Source organism: Canis lupus, chromosome 1 (assembly GCF_048164855.1).
Source record: "Canis lupus baileyi chromosome 1, mCanLup2.hap1, whole genome shotgun sequence".
NCBI classification, from domain to species: Eukaryota; Metazoa; Chordata; class Mammalia; order Carnivora; family Canidae; genus Canis; species Canis lupus.
Window position 1 is genome coordinate 76,592,144 of NC_132838.1, and position 12,754 is coordinate 76,604,897.

The window sequence follows — 12,754 nt, forward strand, 5'->3', positions numbered from 1 at the left end:
ATTTTATTTTATTATTATGATTTTTTAGTGGGCTCCATACTGGGTGTGCTGGGCATGGAGCCCAATATGGGGCTCAGACTCACAACCATAAGATCAAGACCTGAGATGAGATTAAGAGTTGGATGCTCAACTGATGGAGCCACCCAGATGCCCCTCATTTTAGTTATTTTTTATTTTTAAAAGATTTTATTTTTAAGTAATCTCTACAACCAACATGGGGCTCAAACTTACAACCTGAGTTCAAGAGTTGCATGTTCTACTGACTGAGCTAGCCAAGGTGTCCCTGCTTCACTGTCATTTTAATGAGGTATCTAGAGTAAGTGGAGAAACCAGTGTGTTCAATGCACTACATTTAACCAGAAGTCTCCTTACCAATAGCTCTTAACATGTATAGATGTAATAAACATATTTTCTAATATTTTCTAGGTAGAAAAAGCTAAAATATTATTATAGGCAAGTCCATAAGAGTTATAGTACAAGAATAGAATAACTTTTATTGAGTGCTTATATGGGCTAAGCAGTCTTTTAAATGCTTATTTTATTGAATATATTACATATCTTATCCTCAAAATAACCCCATTAGATGGGTATTGTGATTCAACCCCCAGCAATGTGACTCCGGAGTCCCTATGGTTGTTAACGTGGTATGTCATTTTCTAAGCTACAGGCAATCTCTTCATTTCCAATTTGCCAGGTCTCTAGTCAATCCCTACTTATTAAGTTACACCTAAGGTTTTTCATGTATATTTTGAACATTTATAGCCCATTATATTCGATGTAGCATAGCTAGCATCACAGTTGATGTATCTATTTGAGGATACATGTTGGAGGTAGAACAGAGTAGTTTATGACAAATTTTAAAGCATAGTCATTTAAACTGGAAAGCCTGGCATGTGTTTGTTTTGTAATACAGACAGATGGGCATTTCCTCTTAAAGAAAGCAGTTACCATCTGTAATCTGAGAGGTCAAAGAGAAGCAATTACAAATCCCACATTAGTAACACAAAACTTAAAAAGCGCCTGTTTAAGTGAAACATGATCTCTACAAGAGTCTAACACACTGGCCTTAAACACCCTAGTTCAGAGAATTCAACCCCTCATTCTTTGAAGATGTTAGTACCAGGCTCATTATCACTCTTTCCAAGGCTGTTCACTACTCCAACATTATTAATAGTCCTTTGATAATTCTTCATGAGATAAATACACATATATATATTTCAAATATTCTCAATTCCCTGACCAGCTCTCTTTAAACGATCTTGTACCCTCTGCTTTCTCAGTAACCCACTCCCATGATCATTTCAAGGTGTAGACCTTGGCATTACTAACTACAGCCCCACCTCTCATTTTAATTTCAAGCTTCCAACTTTCAGATTATTCTCTATAGTACCAAAAATCCAACTATTCTTCAACTTGATCAGAAATACCAATCTATCTATTCACCCTACCATTTTTGCACTGTTCCCCATCTTTCCCATAGCCTTACCTCTTACGTCTTCTGAAATTATGGTGCCTCCTTTGCTTCTACCCTCAGCCACTTTGCCTGTCACTCCTCATCCTATTTGCCTGGCCAAATCTCAGTCCTGGTTAATCCCAAACTGCCTATTCAGTGTTTGCATGTAAGCAATGGAATATGGCTAGAGGAAAAATATGGGCCCTAGCCATGTTGACTGGTCTGACTATAAGTTCATGACCACTCTCTCAGGTAGGCCCTTAATAGTACCTGAAAACCCTACTATGCTTCCCTAGTCAATCTGTCTCCCACAGTCAAACTGCTTTTTCACCTTGCCTTCTCTCTCCCCTCTCTCCCAAGCTCCTCTTCAGTTATTGACTACATTAGCTAGAGTAGGCTAAACAGACCCCAAAACGTTAAAGCTCTAACTTGAGAAATTTATATCTTGCTCACATAATAATTGACAGTGGGTTTTCCAGGTCAGTGGGCAGCTCTCCATTCGAGCACCTTCCTTCATGTGGTTCTGTCAACCCCAGGGGCTTGTAGTCATCTGCATAATTCAGCTGGCAGAAAGGAAAAATGCATGGAGACACTCTGGCCTGGCAGGTGTAGACATCATTTCTGCTCACATTCCATTAGCGATAACTTAATACTTGACTATACTAATTGGGAGAAAAGCTGAGAGAAACAGTCTGTGTGCCCAGGAAGAAGGGGAGAAGAGATTGCAATGGACAATTAGCAGTCTGCCAAAATGATCTTGCTCCTTAGTTCACTCAGAAAATAGAAGCAACTAGGAAAGAATTTCTATCAAATCCACAAGCCTACTTCCATATGTCCCATATATGTGGGGGTGGGGTGGGGTTGGAAGGGGTAGATTATATTTCTAGGCTCTTCCCATCACAAAGTAGTTTCCAAGCTTTCAATTAGAACAACATGGTCATATGATCATACCACCCAATTACAAATTCAAACACATTTTCTTTCTTTGTGCTCTTTAAGCTTGGTGATATTAGTATCAATAAACACTACTTCTTGTCTCCGCTTTTGTGAAACTCCAATTTATTTACCTTGCTTTGGTGATTTTGCATTAGCCTGGTTCTCCTCTCACTTCCTTTTCCCTCTTTCCTTGCTGGTTTCTCTCATGTAGGTGAGATTCCTTCTTTATTTGCTGGCTTCTCTTAACTAGGTCAGAGTTTCTCAAACTGTGATGTAATACAAATCACTTAGGGTTCTTGTTAAATTGAGGATGCTGATTTAGCATGTTTGAGGGCAAGGGCACAGCGATTCTACCTTTCTAACCTCCTGGTGATGCCAGTGCTGCTGGGCCATTGGCCACACTTTTGAGTAGCAAAGTTCTAAGAAGATGTTCTCCAAGATTCTGCCCTTTGTTTTCTTCTTTTCCCTCACAGTGATATCACCACTGGGCAGCTAACTTACGAATGTCTTTTCTAGTTCACCCCTCTTTCCTATATTTCAAAGTTTTTATTTCTAACTTAATATCCACATCTATTTGGCTGACCCAACAATCTTTCAAATTCTTAAAATATCCAAATCTAAACTGATGTCTCAAGCAGTTCCTACTTGTTTCTTCTATAATTACCTACACACTTAGAACCTCCATTTTTTTTGCATCCACCTTTCTATATGTTCTCATGTTATCCCTTCTTCCTGTAAAACCAATTAATCAATCCCCAGATTTTGTAGATTCTGCTTCCACATCACCTTCCTGCCCCTATCTTTAGTCCAGACTCATCCTTACCTTTCACCTGGCCTATCTGGTGGTTTTCCCACCTCTGATTTTCGTATCCATTGATAGAGAGGTTTTTTTTTTTTTTCCTTCCCCAAAAAGACTTTTAAACCACGAAAACTCAAAGTACCGAGTTAAATACAAATTCTCCCACTTGGCATAGGGCCCCATTCCCCTTTGTCTGTGCCACTTCTCAACTTGCTCTGGAATTTAACCATGTACTTTTTCCTGACCGTGACTTTCATTGATTGATCTTCATATATGTTCTCATGCTATCCCTTCTGGCTGTAAAAATCCTCCCTTTCTCCTTCAGAGTTCATCCCAAATGCCTCCTCCCTCCAGGCTGCCTTTCTTTCCTGATCCCCCAGACAGATAGAAGCAGTTTTTTGACCTTCAATACTCTTTGTGTTTTTCAGACGACACCTATCATGGTTTGTCTTTTATTAGAACTGCTTTATCTTTATTTTGTTCGTCACTCTCTTAAGGTAAGGGTAACATCCTTATCGTCCGTAACCCTGCAGACGTTACTATGGGAGCTTATGGGTCCACCATCAGTTAAAGTGATTTGGGGAGATGCTGGGATCAACGGGAAGCGGTAGGGATCTGAAGTCAGTTGCAGCTGGGTTCCGGCTCTGACACTTACCAGCTGTGAGGCTTGGGCGAGCTACTTGGCTGGTACAGGAGAATCCTACTACCTGACGGAGCACCAAGGGGCAGAACGCTGAAGTGCTGTGTAACTCTCCAGAGAACTGACTGAGCCCTGTTGGTTATTTTCCTTACGGGGAGCCGATGCAGGCTTGCTGCTGAAATCCCGATTTGCAGGACCAGCCGTACTTCACGAATGGGCGGTCCCCCGGCCGTCTTCCTCCCGGTCACCCCCAGACTGCTCTCCGCCACGCAGGTGAGGCCGCCGAGCCGTGGCGGAACGGCCTGGAGCCCCGTTCTCTCGGGAGGCCTCCTCCTTGCGCCCGCCCAGGGAAAGCCCTTCCCTTCCCGGTAACCCCGAGGACCGCGGCGCCGCCGCCTACGCGAGCCGTTTGGACCCTGCCCGGCCCCCGTAGCTCCCCTTCTCCGGCAGGTGGTTCCGAGCCTCTCCCCCGGCCCGGGGCGCTCACGTCACCGGCGAACCTCTCCCCACGCGCCAGCGCCGCAACCAACCGGGGAAATAAACAAACCCCGGCGCGCGGCGGCGGCGGGCGCGCCCGGCCCCGCCCCCGGCCCGCCCCGCGGCTCTCACGCCGCCCCCTCCGCCGGGACTTCCCTCCCGCCCTCGCTCGCAGCCGCGCTCTCCCCGCCCCTCCCCGCAGCTGCCGCCGCGCTCCCCGCCGCGGGCCGCTCCGCCCGCCCCGCCCGCCCAGCCCGCCCAGCCCGGCGCCCGCTCGCGGGGCCCGTTAGTGCCCGGCGCCCGCCCGCTGGCCCGCGGCGCGAGCCCCGCCGCGCGAGCCCGCCCCCGCCCCCGCCCCCGCCCCCGCCCCTTGACCCAGCCTAGTCCCAACGCCCAGCGCGGCCGCCCCGGAGCCGCGGGAGCGGCGGCGGCGGCGGGGGGAGGAGGGACAGGAGGGCCGAGCCGGCGGCCGGGGAGGCCCGGTGAGTACGCGGAGGGCGGGCCCGCCTCGTGGGGGGCAGCGCCGGCGCCCCCGGGGCGGGGGTGGCGCCTCGGCCGCGCCGCTGCGTGCGCCTCGGGCGAGGCGGTCGGGGACTCGGCCGGAGCCGCCGGGCACAGGGCGCGGGAGGGCCGCTCCTCGGGAAGGGCCGCGGCGCCGCGCTCGGGGCGGCCGGCGGGGACCCGCGCCTCCTCAGGCCCCGGCGCCCGGGCCGTGGCCGAGCCGCCCGGGACCTCGCGGGGCGCGGGCCGGGGGCTGCGGGGCGGCGGGGCCGCGAGTGACAGGTGCCGCCGCCCCCTCCCCGGCGGGCCCCGCGCCCGCTCGCCCGCAGCCGGGCGCTCGGAAATTTCTGGAGCCGCGACCCGACCCGCTGTTTTCTCCCTTCCAGGTTTGGAAGCCGCTTCTGTGCCCGAGTTAGGTCTCGCCCAGCCCCATTTCTTTCTCAGCGTACTTTGTGCGAGTAAGTTTTGGAGCATCGGTTGACAGCCTATGGGTGAAATTTGGCTTTCATTCATGAACGAGGTAGAGCGGCTTACTTTTTGAATAAAGTGCTCCTCCTCCCCGCTAGCAGTTGGAAAGTAGACGAGCAGGGCTTTGGATTTTGTTTCTTGCCGTTATTCTTTGGAACAGCAGTCTTTCAGAATTTTGGTCGCATCTCCCGTTCTTAGGGTGCTTAGTTGATACTGAGCAGGAATGACAAAAATGGCTCATTAAATGGTCTTTTCTCTCCAGCTTTTAGATTTTTCATTCTCACCTTAGATTTTACCGTTGAGTGGGTGCTGTGGCTTTCACCCAAGGCGCTGATAAAAGATCATCTCTCCTTTAATAAGAAGCCAGTGAAATTTCGTCTAAATCGTTCAGGGTTGCCTATTCCTTCGAGTGGTAACAGTGCTTGTGATTGTCACCTGAATCATCAGCTTAATGAATTTGGCTTGCACCTGTAAGAGTAGCAGAGAAAGTTTATGGGAAATTGAAAAATTAGAAATACTTAATCAGTGGAAATAGTGATTTTGTTTCTCAACAGGTTTGAAACTATACTTGGTATTAGTCAAATCCTAATTAATGAGAGATAGAATCTTTTTTTTTTTTTTAAAGATTTTATTAATTCATGAGAGGCAGAGACACAGGCAGAGGGTTCAGAAGCAGGCTCCCTGCGGGGAGCCCCATGCGGGACTCTCCATCCAGGCACCCCAGGATCACGACCTGAGCGGAAGGCAGATAGATGCTCAACCACTGAGCCACCTACGCATCCCTCCCTCAGAGATATTCTTAATTGTCACGAATGGTTACAACAAACTTACTTGTAAGATACCAATCTAGCAGCTTCATTCTGTGGACTAAGCAAGATCTGGGAAGTTGACCAGAAGAACATTGGGGCAAATGAAAATACAGGTGTTTTATCCATGGGCGATTCCTTTAGCTCCTCACTCAGTACCTGCTAGTACATTTTGCTTAGATTTTTCAGTCCCCAGAAATTAGGTGCAGATTGCATTAGGGAAGCAGTACCTAACTATGAAGAAAAAAATTTAGGACATACCCATTAAATGTATGTGGTTTGGGGATCCCTGGGTGGCACAGCGGTTTGGTGCCTGCCTTTGGCCCAGGGAGCGATCCTGGAGATCCAGGATCGAATCCCACGTCGGGCTCCCGGTGCATGGAGCCTGCTTCTCTCTCTCTCTCTCTCTCTCTCTGTGGCTATCATAAAAAACATTAAAAAAATCTATTTTCCTTTAAAAAAATAAATGTATGTGGTTTGTTCACAGCAAGTGTGTTGAGAACAAGGTTTTGGTAAGCACTTGGCAGGTGCTGGTTGTGAACTTTTTAAGAAGCCAAAATGAGGGATCCCTGGGTGGCGCAGCGGTTTGGCGCCTGCCTTTGGCCCGGGGCACGATCCTGGAGACCCGGGATCGAATCCCACGTCGGGCTCCCGGTGCATGGAGCCTGCTTCTCCCTCTGCCTGTGTCTCTGCCTCTCTGTCTCTCTCTGTGTGACTATCATGAATAAATAAATAAAATCTTTAAAAAAAAAAAAAGCCAAAATGAAAGATATTGTTTAGTTGTGTTACTTGAGTAACAGAACATGAAATATTTGTTAAAATTTCACCAGGTACTAAATAACTGATACTCAGTGTCATTTCATTTAATGTTCAGTCGTCCTTTTATATTTATTTTATTTTTTATTTTTTTGAGGTTTTATTTATTCATGAGAGACAGAGAGAGAGAAAGGCAGAGACACAGGCAGATGCAGAAGCAGGCTCCATGCAGGGAGCCCAATGTGGGACGACTTGATCCCGGGACTCCAGGATTATGCCTTGAGCCAAAGGCAGACACTTAACCGCTGGGCCACCTAGGTGTCCCCAATCTGTCTTTTTAAATCTAAGTTACATTTCAAGGAGACCACACTAATTATACCTATGTTGTATTAATTTCTTATTTTGTTTAGGCTAAACTGGTTGATGATGTTAATGGAAGATGACTATCATTTTATTAAAGGAATGTATCTAGTTGTTCTTGACTGAGGTATGGACACTGCTACCATTTTTCTTGACCCTTAAGAGGTCATAGTCTGGAAGGATGAGGTCATAGTGGCAGTGGTCCTCAGAACCTTGGTAGGAGAGCCCAAGAGTACCAGCCATTTAGAAGTCTTGCTGTTTACTGCTTAGGCTGTTCACTTTTAGAGTTTACTTAAGTACCTGATATACCTTAATTCTTTTTAATCAACACTTTAAAACCAGTTATGTTTCTTGAGCAAATCTGTTTCCTCAACAAAGTTAGTTGTGATGGTCACTTAGTAGAATGGCACTTCTAATGAAACAAATTGGAACTGCTAATAATCATTGTTAATTCACATTTGCATTATGGGAGTTAGGGATTATCTATAATACACTTTGCATTTTCTTTTGCTGTGCATTCTACTTTACAGCATATATTTCAATGCATAGATAGCTGTGTACTTGGGGAATATATTTTTTAAAAATTCAATAAATTTATCTTTTCTGTGCCCAATCCTGTGGTTCTGTTAGAGATTGACTTTCAGGATGTTGAAATCATGGTTGTAGGTGGCTAGGCACAAGAGTAAAGAGATGATTTTAATAGAATCCACTTAATACAATAAAATACAATAAAATAAATACGATAAATAAAATAAATAAATAAATAAATACAATAAAATAAAGAATTATTACAGAGAAAGGAAAGATTAATTTGAAGGGGAGGTCACAGAAAGCTTCCTGGGGATGCTCGCCCTTGAGCAGGATTTTGAAGACAATGAATAGAAGTTTTAAATGAATGAGAGGGAGGGCATTTTAGGCAAAGACAACAGAAGATATGAACAAGTAAAACTAAATATGTGTTTAGGAAATTTTAAGTAGTTTATTTTGCTATAGTATAACATCTGAGGAAGGACAGGGCTATAGGAAGCCCTAACATACACTATAATATTTAATAAGTCAAATAAATAATTGGCTTTTTGAGTGTTGAATATGTGTTAAAATGGGTTTCACTATAATTTGATATTGCTGCGATCTCAAGCATAGAGGAATTAATGGTGGTAGTCACTAACAAATTCTAGAATATTGTACTTCTATGTTATGAACCATCTACATATTTACATTTGTAAACTTATGTGTTTCTTATGCATTTTGACCTGCAAAACAGGTTGTTTTTACATTTTTTAAAAATTTTAAATTTTTTTAGAGAAAGAACACAAGTGGTGGTGGGGGGGGAGCAGACGAAGAGGGAGAGAGAAAATCTCCAGCATACTCCCCACTGTACATGGAGCCTGACACTGGGCTCCATCCACGACCCTGAGATCATGACCTTAACTGAAACCAGGAGTTGGATGCTTAACTGACTGAGCCGCACAGGAGCCCCTGAAACAGTTGTTTTTAAATTATCTTGAAAATTTTCTTTTGTCTTCAACTATTTAAATTAGCTTATAAGCTATTTTAAAAATTTTGTTATTTTTAAGAGATTTTATTTATTTCCTTGAGAGAGCGAGTGAGCATACAAGCAAGGTGAGCGGCAGAGGGAGAGCAGGCTCTCCTCTGAGCAGGGAGCCTGATGCGGGGCTCCATCCTAGGACCTGACCTGACCTGAGCTGAGCTGAGGGGAGACGGTTAACCAACTCAGCCACCCAGGCACCCTGCTATTTTTATTTTTTGATTGAGGTGAAATTGGTATATAACATATTAGTTTCAGGTGTGTAACATAATTTTATATTTTCCTTTACTAAAAAGTGATCATCATACCGAGTCTAGTTAATTTGTCACCATACAATTGATCCCTTTTACTGTTTTCACCTATCCTTCAACCCCTTTCCCTTCTGATAATTGCCAGTCTGTTCTCTGTATCTATGAGTTTTATTTATTCATTTGTTTCGCTTTTTAGATTTCACATAATGGTGTTTATCTTCGTTTTTTTGTGGATTATTTCACTTAGCATAATACCCTCAAGGTCCATCCATGTTGTCACAAACCTTGTCACATGGCAAGGTTTCCTTTTATGTGGCTGAGTAGTATTCCGTTATGTATATATATCACATTTTCTTAATTTATTCAAACATCAGTGGACACTTAGATTGTTTCCTTATCTTGGCTATTATAAATAATGCTGCAGTGAACATAGGGGTGCAAATTAGTGTTTTTGTTTTCTTTGGATAAATACCGATCAGTGGAATTGCTAGATTGTGTAGTAGTTGTACTTTTAATTTTTTGAGGACCTCCATATGTTTTTTTATAGTGGCTACCTCAATTTACATTACCACCAGCAGTGCAAAAGGATTCCCTTTATCGCACAACCTCTCCAACACTTGTTATTTCTTGTCATTTTTGATAGTGAGCATTCTGACAGGTGTGAGATAACATTTTTTAAAAGATGTTATTTATTTAGGGGCGCTGGAGTGGCTCAGTGGGTTAGGCTTCTGCCTTCAGCTCAGGTCATGAGTTCAGAGTCCTGGGATCGAGCCTCACGTTGGGCTCCCGGCTCAGCGGGAAGCCTGCTTCTCCCTCTCCACCCCTGCTTGTGTCCCCTCTCACTATCTCTCCCTCTCTCTCTCTTTGTGCCTCAAGTGAATAAATAAAATCTTTTTTTTTTTTTTATGATAGAGAGAGAGAGAGAGGCAGAGACACAGGAGGAGGGAGAAGCAGGCTCCATGCCAGGAGCCCGACATGGGACTCGATCCCAGGACTCCAGGATCGCGCCCTGGGCCAAAGGCAGGCGCTAAACCGCTAAGCCACCCAGGGATCCCCAGTAAAGTCTCTCTCTCTTTTTTTTTTAAGATTTTATTTATTTATTCATGAGAGACAGAGAGAGACAGAGACATAGGCAGAGGGAGGAGAGAGAGAGAGAGAGGCAGAGACATAGGCAGAGGGAGAAGCAGGCTCCCCCATGGGAGACTGATGCAGAACTCCATCCCAGAAACCTGGGATCACAACCTGAGCCAAAGGCAGATGCTCAACCACTGAGCCACCCAGGTGCCCCTGGATATCATCTTATTATGGTTTTGATTTGCATTTCCCTGATGATTTGTGATGTTGAGCACCTTTTCATGTGCCTGTTGCCATCTGTACGTCTTTGGAAAAGTGTCATTCAGATCCTCTAACCATTTTTTAATTGGAATTTTTTTTGTCACTGAATTATATGAGTTCTTTATATATTTTGGATAGTAGCTGCTTATCAGATATATGATTTGCAGATCTCTTCTTCTAATCAGTAGGTTACCTTTTTGTTTGATGATGATTTCCTTTACTGTGCAAAAGCTTGTTAATTTGATGTAGTCCCGTTTATTTTTGCTTTTGTTGCCCTTGTCTTTAGAAAGAGATCCAAAACTACCACCAAGAATGATGTCAAGTAGCTTACCGCCTGTGTTTTCTTATAAGAGTTTAATCATTTTTGGTCTCACATTTAGATGTTTATTTTGTTAATTTTTGTGTATAGTATAGCATGGTGGTCCAGTTTCATTGTTTTGCATATGGCTGGCCAGTTTTCCCAGCACTATTTGTTGAAGGGAATGTCCTTTACCCATTGTATATCTTTTTCTCCTTTGTTGCAAGTTATTTAACTATGTGTGGGTTTTCTGGGCTCTATTCTATTCTGTTGGTTTATGTGTCTGTTTTTATCTCAGTCCATACTGTTTTGATTATTATAGCTTTGCAATATGGTTTGAAATCAGAAACATGATACCTCCAGCTTTGTACTTTCTCAAGATGCTTTGACTATTCACTGTCTTCTGTGGGTCTGTACAAATTTTAGTTATTTGTTCTAGTTCTGTGAAAAATGACATTGTAATTTTTTTTAAAATTTTTATTTATTTATTCATGATAGACACAGAGAGAGAGAGGCAGAGACACAGGCAGAGAGAGAAGCAGGCTCCATGCACCGGGAGCCCGACGTGGGATTCGATCCCGGGTCTCCAGGATCGCGCCCTGGGTCAAAGGCAGGCGCTAAACCGCTGCGCCACCCAGGGATCCCGTCATTGTAATTTTGTATAGGGATTGCATTGAATCTGTGGATTGCTTTGGGTAGTATCGACATTTTAACAATATTAATTTTTCCAGTCCATGATGCAAAGTATCTTTCCATTTATTTGTGTCTTCCTTGATTTCTTTAATCATTGCGTTATAGTTGTCAGTATACAGGTCTTTTCAACTGCTTGGTTAAGTTTATTCCTAGATATTCTTTTTGATGCAATTATAAATGGAATTGTTTTCTTAATTTCTTTTTCTGATAGCCTTTAAGTTTTTTTTTTTTTTTAAGATTTTATTTTTCAGTAATCTCTACACCCAACATGGAGCTCAAACCTAAAACCCAAGATCAAGGGTCGCACATTTCACCGACTAAGCCAGCCAGGCACCTTACCTCTAAGTTATTTTTAAAAGGATACTCAAGAGGAAGTGGGGAAATGTACAGAGTAATCATTATATTTCTGGACTAAAATCCTGATTTGTATAGTATCTTAATAATATGTAAATTTTATTTATAGCTCTAACCACCACATTCATAGACTGCCCAATGCTGATAGCTTACAAGGTGTCAGCTATGTAGTTTTTGCTTTGTGTCCATATCACTTAAGCTCATATAAACTTCTGAGCATTTGAGTATTTGGATTTTAAAGATCATGTGAGACAGAAAAGGAAAATAGTAGGGCGGGGGAGAGAAGAGCACTTTTGAACCTACTTACCTTAATATCTCTTAGCTATGACTAGAGATGGAGATGCAGAAGTTTAGGACACAAGACCAAAGGAATAGTGTTCTGGAGGAATATTAGCCCTAACCATTCTTGAAATTAGGGTCTTTAAAAAGCCTGATGTTTTCCATGGTCTGCCTATTTATCTAACCTTTTCAAGGTTTATAAAAGAAAAGTTTCAGATAAATCCCTGGATTATATAACATGACTATCTTTTTGCAAATTCTGAAAAATTTGTTAATGAAGGTTATATTCTCTTAAAAGCATGCCAATGAGCAGTCTTTGACAGTTGTTCTCTCTCTTTGTCTTCTGCATCACTAACAGGAAGGACCAGAGCATCTCTAGGGCAATCTAACCAGTAGCTGCCAGTAGAGGTTTTGACACAGGGCAAAAAAATCAATATTGTATTGAGTACATTATGTTTACCTTTTTGAATTTAGGTATAGATAACCTTTTTGACTTTCCAAAATGAAATTTTTTTTCTTATAGAAGAAAAATGATCATTATAGAATATTTGGGGAAAGAGTGAAAAACTCCAGAAAAGGAAATAAGTATAATGCATAGTCCCGTGAATTTCCTTCTTTTTGGTATGTATGGGAATAATACACATACTTACAAATTTGGGATTATTTTTATATTTTTATTTCCTTTTTTCATTTAAAATTTACCCTCCCTCCCACTCCACTTCTGAAATACTGGTTAGTATACCTTTTGACATGCTGCATAGATTTTTTTTCCTGGCTATTGAGGTAGGTGATGTGTTAG

General features: G+C 43.2%; 1 protein-coding gene across 7 annotated transcripts in view; it reads left to right on the forward strand.

The window, feature by feature from the left end:
- The first annotated feature begins 3,820 nt into the window (after nt 1-3,820).
- GKAP1 (G kinase anchoring protein 1) overlaps nt 3,821-12,754 on the forward strand; it is a 71,602-nt gene continuing 62,668 nt past the window's right edge. For 2 of the 7 annotated variants that reach the window (XM_072836739.1, XM_072836779.1), the window contains exons 1-2: nt 4,676-4,787; nt 5,193-5,264. The gene's annotated coding sequence lies outside the window, so the exon portion shown is untranslated. Of the gene's footprint in view, nt 4,102-4,639; nt 4,788-5,192; nt 5,327-12,754 lie in introns of those variants that run through there. The other 5 variants (XM_072836759.1, XM_072836795.1, XM_072836768.1 and 2 more) reach the window with 4 other exon arrangements.